Genomic DNA, 19,119 nt, shown 5'->3' on the forward strand with positions numbered 1-19,119 from the left:
ATTTTCCCCTTAATTAGGTTATAGCCCTCATAATCCAGTCATTTCACCTCTGAACACTCCTACATTCACAGGAGCTTTGGGGGGGAACACCTCACATTAAAATCATAACAACTAGATAGTGGAAACAAATTGAGTCAATTTAGAAAATCTTCCTTCCCCTAGAATCATTGCCAAATTCTGGGACAGGGTGTAAAGGACAGCAAGAGATTGGGGTGGTAGCATCTGGCCCATGGTTGCGAGGTACCATGTTGGTGTCCCCTAAAGAAGTACATCACCTGTCTGAGCCTCAGCTGTCGAATGGCTCAGGATATGTCTGTGGTGGCCTCTCTCCTGACCTGAGGACCTCTCCCAGCCTGGCTCCTGCTGTCAGCTATCCCCACGTTCCCCTCACAGAATTCCAAGGGAGGCTGAGAGGTGGCCTTTCTGCCTAGACATGCCCGGTGGCTTCCAACCCTACTTCTTCTTCTCCAGCTGGATACCGGAGAACCCGAGGGGCTCCATCCAAGAAGGGAAGCGGAGTCGCCTCTGGCCTCAGGTCTCCTGTGTGGGGCATCTTTTCTTAGGAAGGCATCAACTTCTACCCCACAGCTCTCTTTACTCCAGTCCAACTCTGTTCTCTGTCTCTGTCCAAGATACAGAAGTTCCCACTGGGGCAGAAAAGCATACCTGCCACCACCAAGTATTCTTTTAAATCTTTAAGCCTGAACGTGGGGTAGTGAATCTGACTCTTTTGCCCTCTGGTTTTGATGTGGCCCCTCTCTGTTGAAGACTGGGTGACCCACGGCCCCTGACTCAGTGGGGGGGGGTGGTGTGAGACAGCAGGACGTAGCCAAGGGGGGCTGCCTTGATTCATGCTTCCAGTGCTTTCACTGGACATGAGTGGGGGGCGGGTAGCTGCTCACTGTTTCCTTCTAGAGGAAACAGGACTGGCCCATGATGCCTGAGTCCAGGGTGGAACCCTGACCCGTGTTTTGAAGAGCTGTGGCATTTTCACAGTGTGGACCAGACTCTCTCAGTCTGCCATGTGAATCAGGAAACACTGACCCCAGGTGGCTGCTGGCAGGTGGGGAGACCAGAGGACGGCGAGGAGAGGCAGCGACGTTGAAAACTAAGGGAGAAGGGCCACCAGCTCCATTGTGAAAAAGGAACCTAGATGCCAGGTCCCTAAAGTGTGCTGGACCTGAAAGGGCTGGATGACGGCCTCCCCTGGGTGCCAAGAGATTGCTCCTTGAGCTCACGTGGCCACACCAAACTTCCCATCTTTCCCGGCAGCATCCTTGAACTTCCTAGTCATGGGACCAACTGTTTCCTACCCTCAAGTCCAGGTTGAAGTCCTAACTCCCAGTATGTCAGAATGTGATCTTATTTGGATATAGGGTCTTCTCCCATTTAATTAAGGTTAAATGAGTTCATTAGGGTGGGCCCTAATCCACTGCTGTCCATACCAGAGATTAGGACCCAGCCTAGTACAAAGGGAAGGTCACATGAGGACGCAGGGAGAAGGTTGTGAACTATAAGCCAAGACAAGAGGTTTCAGGAGAAATCTGCTCTGCTGACACCAGAATCTTAGATTCCAGTCTCCAGAATGGTGAGAAAATAGCTTTCTGTTGTTGAAGCCATTCAGTCTGCGGTACTTTGTTACAGCAGCTAGAGATGACTGGCACGGGCCTTTAGATCCCTTGTCCTAGGAGCCTGTCATCCAGGGAGAAGGTCTCTGATGGACCTCTCTGCCATGCAAACGCTCCTTCCAGAGGAGGTGCCCATCTCCCAGCCTGCCTTTCCCCTCTTCTTTATGTCTCCATTTTTCTTCCTGGATTTCTAGGCCCAAAGGTGCCTGGTGTCTTTAACTGGAAAGACCGGTCAAATCTTTTGGGGGGGTAAAAATACATGTCCAGCCACATCTGGAAAGACTGCAAGAAGCAGTGGGCCTTGGTTCTGGATTCTGATCCTCTCAGTAACAAATCTTGTGCCCACACCCCCAGCCCAAGCTGTTTTATGGTCATGAGTTCCTCCCACTTCCTCTAGAAGTGTCCTGCGCCCGTCACTGGTTCTTCTCAGGATGGTGTTAGGTGGTTATGCAGAGAAGTATTTCTCACATTGATAGTTACATACTGATTTTAATATATGGTAGGGAAAAAAAAAGAGCCAGCACATTAGACCTGTGATTAACAATACCTGTAATTCTGCAGGTATTCTTGCCTTATGTGGAGGTGGGTCTAGGTGTTTAAGTGTATTAAACTAAGTAAATCCCATGCCTCGGAAACAGTAAATAATCAGGATGATGGTGTGAGAATGGCTGAAGTATGGGGGACTCAAATTTTCCTGGTCAAGTGTATGCAGCATTGATCCACAGGAAGTGGCAGAGTTGGGGTGCTGGGGAAGTGGGGGGCACCTGGGAATCTTCTAGTCTACCTTGACACCTCTGATACTCCCTCTTTGCAATTACTCTGGGAAAACTCAATCTCTGGATGCCTGATTAAAGGGCTATAGTCCTGTCCATGTGGATACCTGCCCAAGACTTGCAGGGGAGGCCATGAAAATCCCTCAGGAACTCCCGCTACTGGGGGATCTTGCTAATGAATCAGTAGGTGCTTCACAGGCAAGAGGGGGCTTTATTTTTCCCCACACTCCCAGGTCTTGACAGAAGCTAGGAACCTCCGCTGCAAAATGAATTTTCTTCCCTTGGTTATGCCTTGGACAAACCCAGGCCTCGACCTAAGCTCTGCCACTCAGAGGCACCCCATAGGGAAACACAACTGTCACCCACAACTGATAAAACCCACCCTGCTGAGAAGCCGAAGGTGGCCACCCAGTGAGGACGTGGGGGAGATGAGGCATGAGACCTGGGAAGCCAAGAGATGAGGGCATTTTGCAAGTGCTCTGTCTGCCTGCACACATGGACACTCAGGCAAGCATGGAGGTCTGTGTCCCCAAGCACAGGGTGAGTCACAGCCCACATCCCTGCAGCCAGGTAAGCTACCTCTCTTTGTACAGCTGAAAGATCACTTAGCTGCCAATGGTTATGACTCCCTCATTTGACTGAGTTTTAGCTTGTTAGTTCTAAGGAGCCTTTAAAAAATTGAATATTATGGGAAACCATGCTACTGTGTGGGCCCTGTCTGATGTAACCGTGCGTCTCCGGCTATATTCATCCAATGGCATTTAAGGCTCATTAAATTTTGAATCCTGTGTCACCTGCCTTAGGCTCAAAATAGTTCTCGGTGTGCCTTTTGTCTCCCAACTCCATTTTAATGGAAATTGTTTCCATTCACCTCTCTGTTCCCTTCTTCCTGCTAGCGACACCGATCTTTAATAATCTCCAGCGCAGAATTATTCACTCTGTGAACCTGTCATTTGGGGGAATACATTGGACCCTGACGGATGTAAACAGTGGATGGTAAAAACGGGAGCTGCACTATTAGATTCTCCTTTCCCCAGCTGCAGCCTGCTCTGGCTTCTGCTTTAGGAGATGACAGCTCCTGCTCACAGTTGATATTGACCCTGGCTTCATTATAACCACCACAACCGGGTCCCTGGGTTATGCCTTAACCCCAGAAAGTCTCAGGTTCTAATATGGAAGCAGCACAGATCTCCTGTAAAGGCAGCAGGCAGCAATCATAATGAATAAATTGTGTGAATGGCTTGACGAGGGTTTACCTGCTTACACAGCAATTAGTAAACGCCAAACACTGTTGCAGGTGCTTGTAACTAGACAAAGTGAAAATGCAAGCACAGAGGAGCTAAGTTACCTAAAGTCACACAGCAACTGAGTTGTGGAGCATGACTTCTAAACCAGGCCACCTGAAGCCAGGACCTGATTTCCATCCCGTCTGCTATATGCACTCCTGCTCCATGCTAATTAATTGTTACATAATAATATTTGCCAACCGTTGCCAGGCCTTCACACTCTTCGAGAAGCCATAAATTTGAACTTCTCGGTGAAATGGCCCATTTTTTTTAAAAAAAAAAAGACAAATACAATAGCTTTTTTTAAATACTGAAGGCCAAACAAAATATATCTATGACTGGGAACTGGTTCATGTGTCACCTGTGTGAGACCTCTGGTCTCCACTGACTCTCCAAAGAAAACAAAGTGGCCATCACATCAAACCCTTCTGTGACAGCAGGAAACTTCCTTCTGAGCTGGGCAGAGAGCCCAGAAAGCAGGTGGAATTCAGTCCTGGGATCCAGGCTGAGGACCCTAAAGTCACCGTGCTTAGAGAAGAGGCGTCTTCGCCAATGGTGGCTGTTCAGCGGCTGTAAAGAAGGGTTCAAGGAAACTTGCTTTGTGGTTGGTTGACACCTGCACTGCATTAAATCAATGCAGCAAGTGTAGCAACCAGCGCAAGAAATGTCAGCTCTCATTAGCCTGCATATAAATCTGCCTCCATGAGAAGCGGGATTAAAGAACGCAGGGAAAAATGCCAGGAAGCAGGAGCATATGTTGTTCACACAAAAAGAACCTCCGACCATGGGTGTCTTCCTCCACCATGGAGGCTCCTGGATCGCCCGGGCTTCTTCCTCTGCCTGGGTCCCCCGCCCCCGCCTCCTCTCCCCAGCTTCATCATCCATGGTGGGAGGTTGTGCTAAGTGTTCACTGACACAGCTGAACAGTCGCAAAATGTCATAAAGAGTAAATGGCTTGATAATGCAAAACAGTAATTAGGATGTGGTGCGTGTGGGTGCTATTTACATATTTTAACACCCTGATATTAACGAGTCTTCCTAATAGTACATAAATGAGCTAGCCTTTGTGCAATTTGTTCTGGACTGCCGCGGGTAGGCAGTGCTTTTAAAGGCAAGTGCTTATTCCTGCCCCCCTCTCTTCGTTTTGGATCTGCACTTCTAGAAGCCACCTGGCGGGAAAGCCAGGCAGGGGTGGGCAGAGGGCAGGGGAATGCCTTCTCCCAGGAAGTGTGGGTGTGCACACTGCTGGGGCGAACCCAGGAGGGGAGGCAGTTCTTACCTGCCAGGGAAATCTTAGTGTGGTTCTGAGGGACTGGATAAATGTGTAACCACCAGATCTGAAAATAATAATAATAGTCATAACAACAACAACAATAATAATTAGCTCCAACTTGTAAGTTTTGCCCATTTCCTTGGAGTACATTCTCCATGATAACCAACATCATGGGTAAGCTTCCAACATTACTTCACTTCCCACCAATTGGGAAGAAATGCACACATTCAACCTCCCAGTAGCCATGATATCCCTATATACTACTGTTTGGGGCGGGGATGGGGTGGGCAGGTCACAGGCCACTATCTAATTAGCCTCAGTCACTGCCTTAACTCCCACGGGGACACAGAGAAACAAAAAAGGGGTATGCTCTATTTCAGATGTTTTCTAAAATGCCAGGATCCACAACTCCTATTGTATGAAAGAATTCAGTTACTGGAGAGTTGGTAAGAAATCTTTGAATTTACTGCCCTGGCTGTATAGATGGGGAAGGATCAGGTCAAGAGCACACAGCACTCAGGCATCCTCTGGGGGCTGGGACTGGGCTCTCCTGATTCCCAGCCCAGCGCGCTCTGCACCTCCTGATGCCTAGGTGTTCTCCGGATGGTTCCTTTCTGATTCCCACCCAGCAAGAGCAGTTCTTTGTGCCTCGAGGTCTCTCCCCTCGCTCTCCCCGTGTCTCTGTGTGAGTGTGTGTGAGTGTGTGTCTGTTGGAAAGCAGAGCCGGCCAGATCCCAGAGCCCTGCGTGGTGATGTTGGTTGCCAGGTAACAGGAAGGCACCATGGCAGGGAGCCTTCTTTGGCAGATATGGATAAATGGGCACAGCAGGGATTGGAGCCTCCCTGGAGGAGGAGAGCATGGTCATGTCTGACATGAGGGTCCTGAGTCAGAAATGGAGTGCAGAGCCCGAGGAGGAGGACGGGGACATTCTATGGCTCCGGGGGATCTTGGAGAATCACTGGTCCATGCCCTGGAGTACTGGATAGAAAACCCAAGACCTGGAGCCGAGAGGTCAGACTATTAGTCGGTGGCAGAGCCAGGGCTGCCAGAAATGTATATCAGAGGACCCGGGGCTCCCACTGAACCTCACCGAATACGATAGAAGCCTCCGAAGGCTAAAGAAGCCCCAAGTGCCAAGCGCAGGGGGGTTAACAGTGGCCTCCATAGCTGCCTGTCTGGAGCCAGCTCTGTAGTGCTGTCCCTGCCACCACCAGCCCCTCCCTCTCCATCCCATCCTGGCCCTGGGGGGAGCGGGCAGAGCCCAGGAGCCCTGAGATGGATGAGAAGGAATGATGGTGATGTCATGGGGGCTGTGAAGTTCCGAGGGGTCACTCAGCTGAACAGATGGCGGGCAGATATTGGTCTTAACTCGCACATGGTTGAGTAAATAATGTCTAAGTTTTTCGTGCCAGCCTGGGGAGCCGAGCAGATCGCACCAAGTGGAGGCACCTCCACCTCCTGCCCGCATCATCTGCTCTTCCCGGGGTTTTCATTTCCTACCCTGTTTGTGCTTTAGAACATGGCTGGCTGGTCAGGAAGCCGGTGCCCTTGGAGGCAGGAGTGTGCTTGCGGGAAAGGGGAGGGAGGGGGCGGGATGGGGAGGCAGTCCGGCCTTGGCTGCAATATTGCAATGTGTGCCTGGGTGGTACCTGTCAGGTAAAATCACCATCAAGGGCGGCACAGGCCAATTGCCTGGAGGGGCGGGTGGTGTTTTAATCCTTGATAACAAAGAGCCTGGCAGGACCACACACTGGCTGATCTGCCCGTCAGTAAGATCGGTTCTCTGTCCAGTGATCAAAGACCAAGGTCTGGTGAAACTTTCAGCCTGAGTTCCTGAATTTTGATCTTGACTCGGACCAGATCGCTTTGGGCGCTTCCTTTAACTCCTCTGAGCCTCGGTTTCCCCATGTGTCCAACGAGGATATTGGCATTCGCCAGACTGTCCTCACGGGGAAGAAATGTGTGAATGAATGATGTCTGCATGAATGGGAGAAGGGAAGAGAAAGGACAGTGGAAGCATACTCGTTGGATCAGGCCACAGACTCCCTGGAGCCACAGGAATAGCTTCACTAGGCAATCATCGTTGATTAATACTTGGGATCTAGAAATGATCTGGCACCACCTCCAAGGAGCTCATCTCTGAGCGGGCACACAGATAAAGAAGCAAAATCACACATGTGTGCCTGAAGGGGTCACAAGAGTGGACTCTGGGGTCAGACTGTCCAAGCCCACTTTTCTCTTTATCACCTAAAAGCTTTGTGACCTTGGGCACGTGGCAACTTTGTGTTTCAGCTGCCTCATGTCAAGTGGGCCTTGTAATAGCTACCTCTCTGGGATCCAGTGTCATGTGTTGTCCAAGAAAAGACAAAGTTAGGTAACGAGGTACCCTCACCCATGGCAAAGGCTCACCGCATGTCAGGGGGTGTCGTTATTAGCAAGTCCTTGGCCAGCAATAGCCCAAGATGCTGGGAAGACATAGAAGAAAGCCTCCTCCCAACCCTGGGGAGGGAGGTCAGAGAGGACTTCTGGAAGTGGGGACCCTGAGTTGAATTTTGAAGAACAAGTTAAGAGCCAACCTAGAAAGAGCAAATTCATCCCATATATATTGACCTAGCAAAGACTCAGGTGAATAGAGAGCAAGACGGACAGGCCTCCACTTCTTAGAGCTCTCATTCTAGAACAGAGTTCTGCAAACTTTTTCTACAAAGGGTCAGATAGTAAACATGTCAGGCTTCATGGTCTACCTGGTGTCGGGCACAGCCCCCTTCACTGCCCTTGAAGAAAGAACACAGCTGTAGCCGACACAGACATGGAGGAGCCTGGCTGAGAGCCTATGCAACTTTGATTTGGAACACTGGAATCCTAATATATAATTTTCATGTCGTGAAATATAACCTTTTCTTTTTTCAACATTGAAAAATATAAAACAAACAAACAAACAAACAGGGGTTAAGGGTATAGTTCCGTGGGTAGAGCACTTGCCCAGCATGTGTGAGGCCCTGCCCTACCCCAGCCCTGCAAAATGTAAAAAATCATCCTTACCTCTTGGGTCACCCAAAAAGCAGGCATCAGGCTGAACATGGGCCATGGGCCATAATCGGCCAATCCTAATTCTAGAGTAATGATAGATGTAGAATCAATAGATAATTATCAAAATTTTTGTAGATGATTTTGGATCATGCCAAATTGGGAAGAGCATTACCCAGTGTGCTGCCACACAGTCCTGGGACCAGGCTGCTGGTTCAGCTAAGGCGGCTGCGTGGCATGCTCTGTAAGGAGGTAAAATGTGGGTAATCAGCATGATCAGATGAATCAAAGATTCCAAAGTCCTCACAAAAGGAGGATCCAATTAAAGTGAGCTCCAAGCTTTTGTAGGCTAAGCTCAGAAAGTTGGCCAGGATCCCCAAAGCATAGGATTCGTAAGGGAAGGAGAGGACTCCTCTGCAGAAGAGAAGATCCGCGAACGTGAATGGTGGGCTCGCCTTCATAAGGAGCCTACATGTGATTAATTCGCTATCTGTAGAACTGGCCTTGGTTTGATTGAAGGAAAATATTTGAAAAGGGATTCGCTATGTAAATACCTTTTGTGATTTCTTTTAATATGTAGGGACAAAAGAAGGGAATGTATTAAAGTGTGCTGAAATGCTGAATCAGCCTTGGGCATTATTATGTACCAAACTTAATGAGTCTATTTCTTGTGCAGAGGATGGAGTTGGCTGTCTCCGGCCCCACAGGCACAGCGTGCCCACCTTCTTGCATGTCTTTAATGAGCTGCTTCTCACCCACCACGGCGGAAACACTGGGCTCTGCCGTTGGAGTCCTGCGCAGCTGATTCTGCTGATCGCCAAGGGCTTGAGGTGTGGCTCAGTGGTAGAGCAGTTGCCTGACATGAGCGAGGCCCTGGGTTCAATCCCCAGTACTGCCTGTAAAAAAATAGAAAAGGAGTCCAAAGGGTGACTTGGTCAAAACATCCCGTTTCTAACATTTGATGTTCTCAGTGATGGTGACCACAATGGCTCCTGGCTTCCTGCCCTGCAGGTCTCCTAACTGACCTTGCTGCTTGGGTGGGAAAGAGAATTAGATGTGTTAGAAATCACATAACATGTCACTCTATTTATACCTGGAGCTGAGGAATGGGGTAAAGGGGACACTACCGTGATTAGGCAGCTCTGCCCCATGAACCCCTGGAACCTAGGTTGAGAAATCTGGAATTCTCCTCCTCCCAACACACAAACATCACACATGTACAACACACGCTCACTCTCCACACATATGCCCCCACTCCCCACCCACCCCATGCACTTACCATACACACCACAGACACACATAATACACAAACCACACAAGTATACAAGGGCCTGCATACACACCACACCTGTGCACACACATACACCCTCCTTGCGCAAACTGCACGCCCACACCAACACGCACACTGCGCACAGCAGAGGGACACCCATGCACACACGCGACCCACCCAGAGCTGACAGGACGCTGAGCTATCTGTGGAGCCGAACCCTGTTTATCTGGAGACTCATCAGTTCCATACGTTCTTTTCGTGCCATTCTGCAGCTGTCGCTGTCTGCCTCATTTCAATCAATTAACTTTTACTTAAAAACATTAAGTTTCTTAATGCGGCTGCATGGGGCCAATTGTACAGTGAATTGTGAGCGAGAAGGAGACAAATCACTCAAATTTGCCTTCCCGAGGAACAAAGCCACCATTAGGACTTCTCAGGAACTTCAGGCATCAAGCAAGAGAATGGAGGTGGAGGGAGCCCGGGGGGCGGGGACAGAGCTGAGCATCCAATGACAACCTGGTCACATAGCAGCCAGGCCGGGAGTCCAGGCGGGAGCCCAGCATGACTTGCTGTGTGGTCACAGTGGGCTTCTCCACGAAGAGGGAGGGCAAGGCGGATTTAGAAACAAAGAACAGGAGAGACAAAGAAAGTGTGGGCACTTGGGAGGAGGCGAGGGAGGGCAGAAAGGAGAAGGGCCTTCAGAAAGCTGGCGGGGCTGCCGGGGCCCCTCCCTGCACGGTCCCTACCTCTCCAGCCACACGACCTCAAGTCGGCCTGCAAACAGGAGCTGCTCCTAAAGTTGGGAAAGAAGAGGGTCCTTAAGTCCCACCTGCAGGCCTTACCATGGTCTGCCAGGCCCCATGAGGTCCAGCCCTGCCCACCACACGGTCCCTTCCTCACCCACCCTGGCCACACTAGGTGTGGAGCCATTTCCAGAATACCCCTGGCACATTCTGCCTCAGCACAGAGGCTTTGCACTTTTTGCAGTTCTTTCTGCTATCAAGTTTCTCCCCCTGAGAGCTGGCTCCTTCTCACCATCTAAGTCCCTGCTACCTTGTCTAAGGAGCACGCACCCAGCTCTTTGTGCCATCCTCTTCTCACTCACTGGTTTCACTTACTTATCTACAGTGCACAGCACATAGTAGGTCCTCAATAAATGTCTGGGTACTGAATAAATAGAAGTCCGCAGGCTGGCATCTGAGTCTTCAGTGATAACCGACTTCCTGCTTTTTGGCCTCTGTGTTAGTCAGCTTTCTGTCACTATAACAAATAATCTGAAATGATCAACTTATAAAGAGAAAAGGGTTATTTTGGCTCAGGTTTCAGAGGCTCTAGTCCAAGATCAGTTGGCCCCCACTGCTTTGGGCCTATGACAAGGCAGCATATCATGCTGGGAGCACATAGCAGAGCAAAACCACTGACCTCATGAATGGGAAGCAAAAGAGAGGGAGAGCAGGGGTCAGAGTTCTACAGCCCCCTCAAGGACATGCTCCCAAAGATGTCCCCACTAATCCCACCTCTTAAAGTTTCTACCACCTACCAGTAGTGCCACACTGGGGATGAAGGCTTTACCACGTGGGCATTTAGGAAACACTCAGGATCCAAACTGGCCAGGCGCCGTGGCGCACCCCTGTAATCCCGGTGGCTCAGGAGGCTGAGTGGGAGGATCATGAATTCAAAGCAATAGTGAGAGGCCCTAAGCCGCTCAGTGAGACCCTGTCTGTAATAAAATACAGAATAGGGCTGGGGAGGGGCTCAGTGGCTGAGTGCCCCTGAGTTCAATCCCTGGTACAAAAAATCCCGACTAGAGCAGCTCCATTTCCATGGGCTTCACTTCACACTCTTGTGCTGTGAGTGGGCCTCATCTCCATCCCCAGACACATCCTGCCATGCCCGCCCATGAACCTTCCTGTCTACTGTCCCTGCACCCTCCTCCACATGAGGACCCTCTCCTGCCCTTCCATTCTAACTCCCCCAACACACACCCTTTGGCTGGAGTTCCTCCTCCTCCAGGAAGCCCTCCCTGACCACACCCATGTCTGAGATGCCTTTTCCCTCTGAACTTTGGTACCATGAGCTGGGAACGTTTCCACAGTCCCCATCCCAGCAGCTTCTCCCAAGACTGAACTCAGGAAGCCGTGGAGGGCCCCAGGCTTGGGTATATCTGAAGCTTTCTTGGTGGTTCTCCTTACCAGTGAGGTGGCTTTGCTGAGTCCCTCCTCTGTTTCAGACCCACCCCATGAGACATGAGCGGCTGGAAGACATGCCATTGTTTAATACCCGGCACATTCCAGCACTCACAGCTCAGAAGTGCCACTAAAGGAAGCAGAGGGCCAGGGAGCCAGCAGGCCCTCCTGGGTGTGGGGGAGTGGGTGCTGGGCAAGAAGTGTGGAGGCAGATGATGCGGCATTTGGAGTCAGGTGGCCTTGGGGCTGAGTCCCCATTTTAACTATTACTAATAGGGTCACTTTGGGCCACCAGTTTCACTCCCCACGCTTCATTTCCTCCATCAGGGAGTGGAAAAAATAGCAGCCTCTACCCGCCAGGTTGTGGCAGGAAGGTGGTGCTCTCGAGGACAGTGCCAGGCACGGGACCTGGCACGCGGTAAGTGCTCAGTGAGTAGGAGCTCCTGTCCTGGGACTCAAACAAAGTTTTTCCAAAGAGGCAGAAGGACGCCTCACCTTCCATGTTCGCCCAGAGCTGACTCAGCGCAGGCGGGATGCCATAGCTGCTCGCACCCTGGCTACTCCGCCTTCCCTCCACCCACCCCCCAGCCCCGACTCAGGTCAGGGGTCGACTCCAGCAGCTGCAGAAGTGTGCGGCCCTGCATTCCCTCCCAGGCCTCTGCCCCCACCCCAAATGCCAATCATGCCACATGGCCGCCCCCCTGCCCAAGGAGCCCGGCTGCGCAGCAGCCTCATGGCGCACGCAGGGCTCACACATGCTCTCCCGGCCGCCCGGTATGCAGGCTCGTTTGCTGCCATGGCACAGTGCCCACTCCCGGGCACTGCTAGGCCAGTGCACGGCCCGGCAGATGGCGGCAGGGTGGGGGCCAGGAGGGGAGGGAGAGCTCCTGCTGGTGCTGGAGGTGAGGGTTGGGTGGAGGCGGCGGCCGGGGTGGGAGGGAGGCTTGGCGGACAGGCCAGCGATGCCGTCATGGTTTGTGTCTAACAGAGTAGACTCCCGCACTGCGGATCCTGGCTGGGTTTTCCCGGAGGCTTGGCTCAACCCAGCCCTGGTCATGACATCAAGGCCATCAGCTGATGAATTGAAACTTGCAGATAAAATGATTCTGGGACTGAGAGTTCAGGGATGTTATATTCTGCTTCCAGGTCTCAAACCCATCTCTGTCCTAGTTCAATCACATTCAACAGTGATTTGGGGAGGGTCTGCTCTGGCCCCCTCTCCAGGGACCAGCATGGTGTTCCATTAGAAGGCTAGACCGAGGCAAGAGCTGTGTGGTCTGGTCCCAGTCCTGCTGCTGGGCTAGCAATGCCTCAGCTTCTCACAGCCTTGAGGGATGATGCATCCAGTGATGGAGGTGGTTATGGTGATGGGGTTGCAGTGATGAGCAGGAAAGATGACCGATGTGCATGACCTTGACAAGCGGCTGTGTGCTTTGGAAGTGGTGGGATTAGCCACATGCCTTTAAGGAGAGAAGCAGGAAAGGCAAAGCTCTAAGTGACCCTCAGGACTTGGGAGCAGGGAGGAGTGTGCCACGTGGGTAGAGCTGCAGGAGCTCAAAGAAGGGAGGGGGCATGCTTACAGAGACCATTTAGCAAAGGGGCCACGGCCTTGGGCTCCAGAGCTGGACACACTTGTGTATTGGGCTCTGGCTCTGCCAACCACCAGCCACGTTAGAAGGTCAGTTGACTTCTGTGGGCATCGCTGCCTTCATCTGAAAAATGAGATCAGAAGAATTCTTACCCCTGGATGCTGAGGATGGAGTGAGGTCAGCAAGGACGGAGCAGGAGACATAATAAAATCTTTCTGTCCTACCACCATTCCAAGAGGGCTGTAGACACCAAGAATCTGACTCCCTCCAGCAAGCATCTGAATAGCCTACAAATTCCATTAAATGTAGCCAATAAGCACGGCTAATGCTGCGGTGCATTCTGGCAAGCTAATCCCTAGGACTAGCTAATCCCTATTGTTTTCCTTCTACAGAGGAGACAAACACGGGCCCCAAGTCATGCAAGATACTCAAGGCCTCGTGGCTAGAATTCTGAACCTGGATAGCTGAACACAGGTCGTCTGGCTGTGAGAGTTTCCATTCTTAACTTCGAGCTGCTCCCTCCTCCCCTCACTCCCTGAAACCAGCACCTGGTGTTAGGCTGCAGAATAGGCATCTCCTCCTGAGGCTTTCTAGAAAAGACAAGAGGAGGCCAGGGCTCCTTGCTTCCTGTGACTGGGTGCCCCTGGAGTGGCCGCCTGGTTCACTGCCCTCCAGCGCTCTGGCCTCCTTGCGGCTGTCCCTTCTACCTGGGAGACTCTTCCCAGTCTTCACAGGGCTGCCCGGCACTTCCTTCTGAACCTCCTGTGACCACCTCCCTCTGAAGTAGTCCACCTCATAAGGGGGGCACCATGTCCCCTAGATCTGAAATCTTCTTGGTCCCTTTCTGGCTTTCTGGCGGCCTCGTCACAAGACAATAGGAGCTCTCCAGCAAGAGGGTCTTGCTGACCTGCTACAGGCTGAGTGTGCTCTTGCCAGCACGGTGCAGACCTGGCATTGCACAGGTGCGCTCAGCGCTGGCCAGCTGTCTGAAACACCAAAGAGCAGAGGACAGTGGGTGGGGTGGGTGCCCCACCTCTGGCCCAGCACAAGCTCCCCCTGGGAGAGCTCTGGCTGCCCGAGGAAACCCAGGAAAGGATATCTGCTGTTCTGCTCCTGCCTGCCTTCTCTGATCACAATGGAGCACAAGTGGTCAGCGCGACCTACTGAAGGGAGAAACACCTCTGGTGGCAAACTCTCTTCCAATGTGACTCATCACCGAGTCACTATTCCTCACCAAGATTCCCACAGGGCACCCCAAACTCAGGGAATAAACCCACCAAACGCCAGGGTAGCTGCTCTGCACCGAGCCCCTCATCTGTGATCTGAGCAGGGATCAGCAGAAAGATCACTCAGCCCCAATGAGTGCTTCCAACTAAACACCGTCTCCAGACTCTCTGCATACTTTCTCCCCAAAAACCCTTCTGTCCAAATTATGCACTTGCCATGTTGGAAGCAGAAGGACCAGGAACCTTTGGAGACGGCAGAGTCCTCTAGCCTAACGCTACCATTTAGGAGAGTGAGGGTCTCCTGCCTGCTCAGAAACCCAGGCATGGTGTGGGCAACATGGGGCCTGCAACGTTGTCACCACGTCACTGCTGGCTCAGACAGGGGCACGGGGGAACCATGCGGAATTCATAAGCCATTTACTTTGCTCTCAAATAGTTTTATTCTTCCTTTACTTCTTCTTCACGCTTCTCCTCTGTCCCAGAATAACCCTAAAGCATGGTTCTAATTAGTGACTGTGTGATCTTGGGCAAGTTTCTTAACTTTTCTGCACTTCAGTTTCCTTAATAATAAGACCTAAACCTCAGAGAATCGTGATGATTTAATGTGATACTGCAGGTAAGCAATCAAACAATGCCTAACACAGAATTAGCACTTAAATTTGTTATTGTTACTGTTAGTTAAGGAACTGATATTTACTATAATAAATCAATCCCCAAATCCCAGTTGGTAACAATATAAAGTATTATTTCTTGCTCACATCATCGTATTACAGGTGTCCTTTCCACAATGATTCGGGGATCTTTTCATGCTATGGCCACAACCTCAGAATCTCACTTATTCAGCTATTGAAAGAAAGATGGGAGCTCTGTCCTATAAGAGGTGGGGGGGGAGCTAGATCTAGAAGTCATGATGCCCACCCACATTCCGTTGGCTGGAGCTCAGTCACATGGTCTTGCCAAACTACAGAGAATGCTGGGAAATGTAGTCCAGCTGAGAGTTGAGGGGGAAGAGTTACGGCTTAGCTAGTTTTGGTCAATTTTTTTTTTTTTTTGTCATGCCACACAATCCCCAAGTCGACTGCTAAAGACCTTACACTGTCATATCTCTTTACCTGACCTTTGCTTCTCTCCAATACACATCTCCTCTCACCAAAACAGCAACTGGCACACCTGCGGTGATTAAAAATGTGGAAACATCTCTCTGTGACTGCATTTCATTGTGGGCCAAGTCCACATACAATTTGTCTTTGCATTGTCTCCTCCAATCACTGTTCCAGGAATACAGTCAGCGTCTAAGGAAAGCTAATTTATTGAATTGATGTTTCTCTTCCCAGGACATTCTGAACTATTTGATAATTGGTCATGTTAGTACAAACTTGACGATAAATGGCCCCACTAGTCATCCCCCTGTTACTGTAACAAAGTACCTGAAAAAATAAACTTAAAAGGATGAAAGGTTGATTTTGGCCCAAAGTTTCAATGTATGGTTTCAATCCATGGTTGCTTGGCTTTGTTGCTTTGGGCCTGTGGTGAAGTAGAATACCATGGCAGGGAATCCATGGTGGAGCAAAAAAATTGCTCATCTTGTGTCAGCTGGGAAGCAATGAGAAAGACAAGAAGGAGCCAGGGCTCCATCACCCCCTTCAAGGGTACACCCTCAGTGACCTAACTTTCTCCCCCCAGGCCCTACCTCTTAAAGGTTCCACCATTGGCATCACAGGCTGGGCCTTTGGTGGACATTCAAGACCCAGACTATAACAGGCCCTCAGCTTCAGCATTGGGGAGACATTTAGGAACAGTGAAGACTGTGGTAAGCCAGCAACACAGGTGCTAACTACAAACACAGCTGTGACTTGGTACTAACTAATTATGGCCATTTGGGACCCAAGTATTACCAGATATTTTTTTTTCCTATGTAAGACAAGAATGTGGAATTTTTAGTGCAATGTCCTGATTCTTTTTTTAATATTTATTTTTTAGTTAAGGGTGAGCACATATCTTTATTTTATCTTTTTTTTAAGGTGGTGCTGAGGATCGAACCCAGAGCCTCATGCATGCTAGGCAAGCACTCTACCTCTGAGCCACAACCCCAGCCCAATCTCCTGATTCTTTAAATGTAAACTTAACATGGCTTGACATAGCATACCAAAAAAAAAAAAAAAATCTGCAAAAAATGCAGTGTATAGGGCAGACCTCACAATGTGGGCCAAACATAATGTCTTTAGGACAACACCCATCCAAAATTATAACTGGATGAGGCTTGCCCATATTTGCAAGAGCAGCCTGCTTTACTTAATCTACTGACTGAAATGTCAACCTCATCCAGAAGCTCCCTCACAGACATACCCAGAATGACGATGTGTGACCAGAAGTCTGAAGAGTCACTACCCAGTCAAGTTGGCACATAAAACTAACCATCCCAGGGACCGCCAAGACTGTTTGTTGCCCTATATACCTTCAAATATGGAGATGGTGTGATATAGCACAGTGTTCCGGATTCTGAACTCAACTGTGTCACCATGATGCTCCTTGACCCCCAGGTAAGGTCCCATTATTTATGCCCAGGAGGTGAGAGTCGAATTCCAAGACCTGGCCAGGTCTTTTCCAACTGAGCAGCCTATGCCTTATAGATCTGGAACCAAAGCAGAACACATTTACCAACCACGTCGCTTGTGACTTTATTAAGTAATTTGTACAAAACCTCCAAGAATAATTTATTCTCCCAGCGGTGTGAGACGAGGGGAAGAAAATCAATACAACAGTGTCTCAGTCATTTTTTATTTTCTAAACCACAAAGAGATTTTTATTCCGTTCCACAGTACACTCAGGCAACTTACCCCACAATGTCTTTATGGCCAACTTTCAAGAATGTCTAAAGAGATTCATTTCCTCGTCTCACCCAGAAACCACAGGAAAGAGCCCTCCTGGGGAAGAAACTTTCCCAGGGCTTTTCATGACACTTAAGAGATGACTAGAGAAGCGAGAAGGGAGAGGGCCTGCGAGGACTGCAACATTCCTTGTCTCTCAGATCGTCTCAAAGTCATTCTGGGAAGAAATTTAAAGGCCTCTTGTCTCAAATTCAATTGCCACCTCTTCAACAACTTAAAGTTGTTAGGCTCACTTCTCTTCCATCACAGTAATGAGCAAACTGACACTTTGCTTAAACAGACTCCCTGCACTGGTTGACTGCAAGGAGCACCCATAGGTTTTCTGCAGAAGGCACAGTGCATCTTTTTTTTCTAGCAAGTCAAATGAGAAACAAAGAGAAAGATCTTCAGGAGACACAGGTTCTATCCCAAGCATCGTTGCTGACCAGGCTAGAGTAGATCCTTCTCAAGCCTCAATCTTCTCATCTGTACAATGGGGCACTTTCTATCTACTCTCTTCATGGAGTTGTAGGAGGATCACATAAGCTAACATCTGTACCTGCTAGGTTTCTTGGTGGTGAGCAACAGAAACCAACTCTGACTGCCTTAACAATCATAAGAACTTTGGAAACATCAGAGGCACAGGAGACGGTAAAGTCAGGACAAGACAGGGACAGAGCTTTTGGAAGACATTACACCTGTGCAATCACACCTTCAACTTCTGCACTCTGCTTTGCAATTCTGGGACTGGGCTTTTCTAAATTAACCCCCTCCTCTTGAATTTTGGTGATTGGGGTCACTGCAGGGAGACTCTCTTCTCTCCACTGTGTCTCAAATATCCCTCTTTTCTAAGGACAATGGTCATTGATCCAGGGCCCAGCATAAATCCAACATGATCTCAAGATCCTTCACTTATTTATGTCTTCAGAGACCCTTTTTGAAATAAGATCACATTCACAACTTCTGGGTGAACATATTTTTTGGGGGGGCAGTGTAGCATTTAGCTACAATGACCCCTCTTATACTTTACTGACTACTCAATCCTTCACCTCCCAAACTATAGAACAAGTAGTCTTTCCCTCTTAAGGCCTCCTCCAATCAAGACTTGTCCAGAAATCCTAGGGACATAATGTCATCCAAAGGGAACATACAGCTGATCCAGCTCTCAACATGAAGAGAGCTTCAGGGCAGAATGGGACCACTGCTCCTGTGGACCAGCCGCCAACATCCGAGGGAAACTGATGCCCGGGGAGGCGATTGGCTGCTGCTACAACTCTGCCTGGCTAGGTCCCTGTGGGCACCATCTTGTCCTTGAGGTTTGGCACCCCTTTAATACCAAGCTGACCCAGGAGTCCCTGGAGTTGGAGAAATGCAGCTCATATCCCCACTCCCATCCTTTTGCCACCTCCAGGGGTGCAGGCACCTCTAGGGACGATGCTCATTCTGTGATCCATTTCCCACACATCTCAGAACCAGACTCGCCACCACCCATTTCCCAGGGGTCCTCCAAAGTGGGACAGGAGGATTTCCCTCTTGGCCTTCAAGGCACCAAGTTCTGATTGTGTGACCCTCCTTCCCCAGACCCTGGGCAACAGCCCTTCCATCCAAACAAGACGCTCAAGTGAACCTGAGCTACATCTCTTTAAAAGATGAGGGAGAAGACCTTGAGCAACTCCAGGGTGATTTCTGGATCTGAATAAAGAGAGGAAATCCCACAGATTTAATCCCTGTCGGGTCATCCCTCTAGTGATTACCTGTTATTATGTGAAAAAATCAAATTGCAAAATAGCACACAAAGAGTGTGATCCTATTTCAAGTAAATAGATGTAGATCTAAGAATGATATCCATTAAATTATTTACAAGAGTTGTCCCTAGGTGATAGGATGATGGACTATTTTTATTTTCACCATTTTCTTTATCTGCATTTTCTCAGTTTTCTCCAATGAACATATATCACTTTGGTAATAAGATTTTTAAGGTTATATAAAAACT

This window comes from Marmota marmota, unplaced genomic scaffold (assembly GCF_001458135.2).
Source record: "Marmota marmota marmota unplaced genomic scaffold, marMar, whole genome shotgun sequence".
NCBI lineage: Eukaryota > Metazoa > Chordata > Mammalia > Rodentia > Sciuridae > Marmota > Marmota marmota.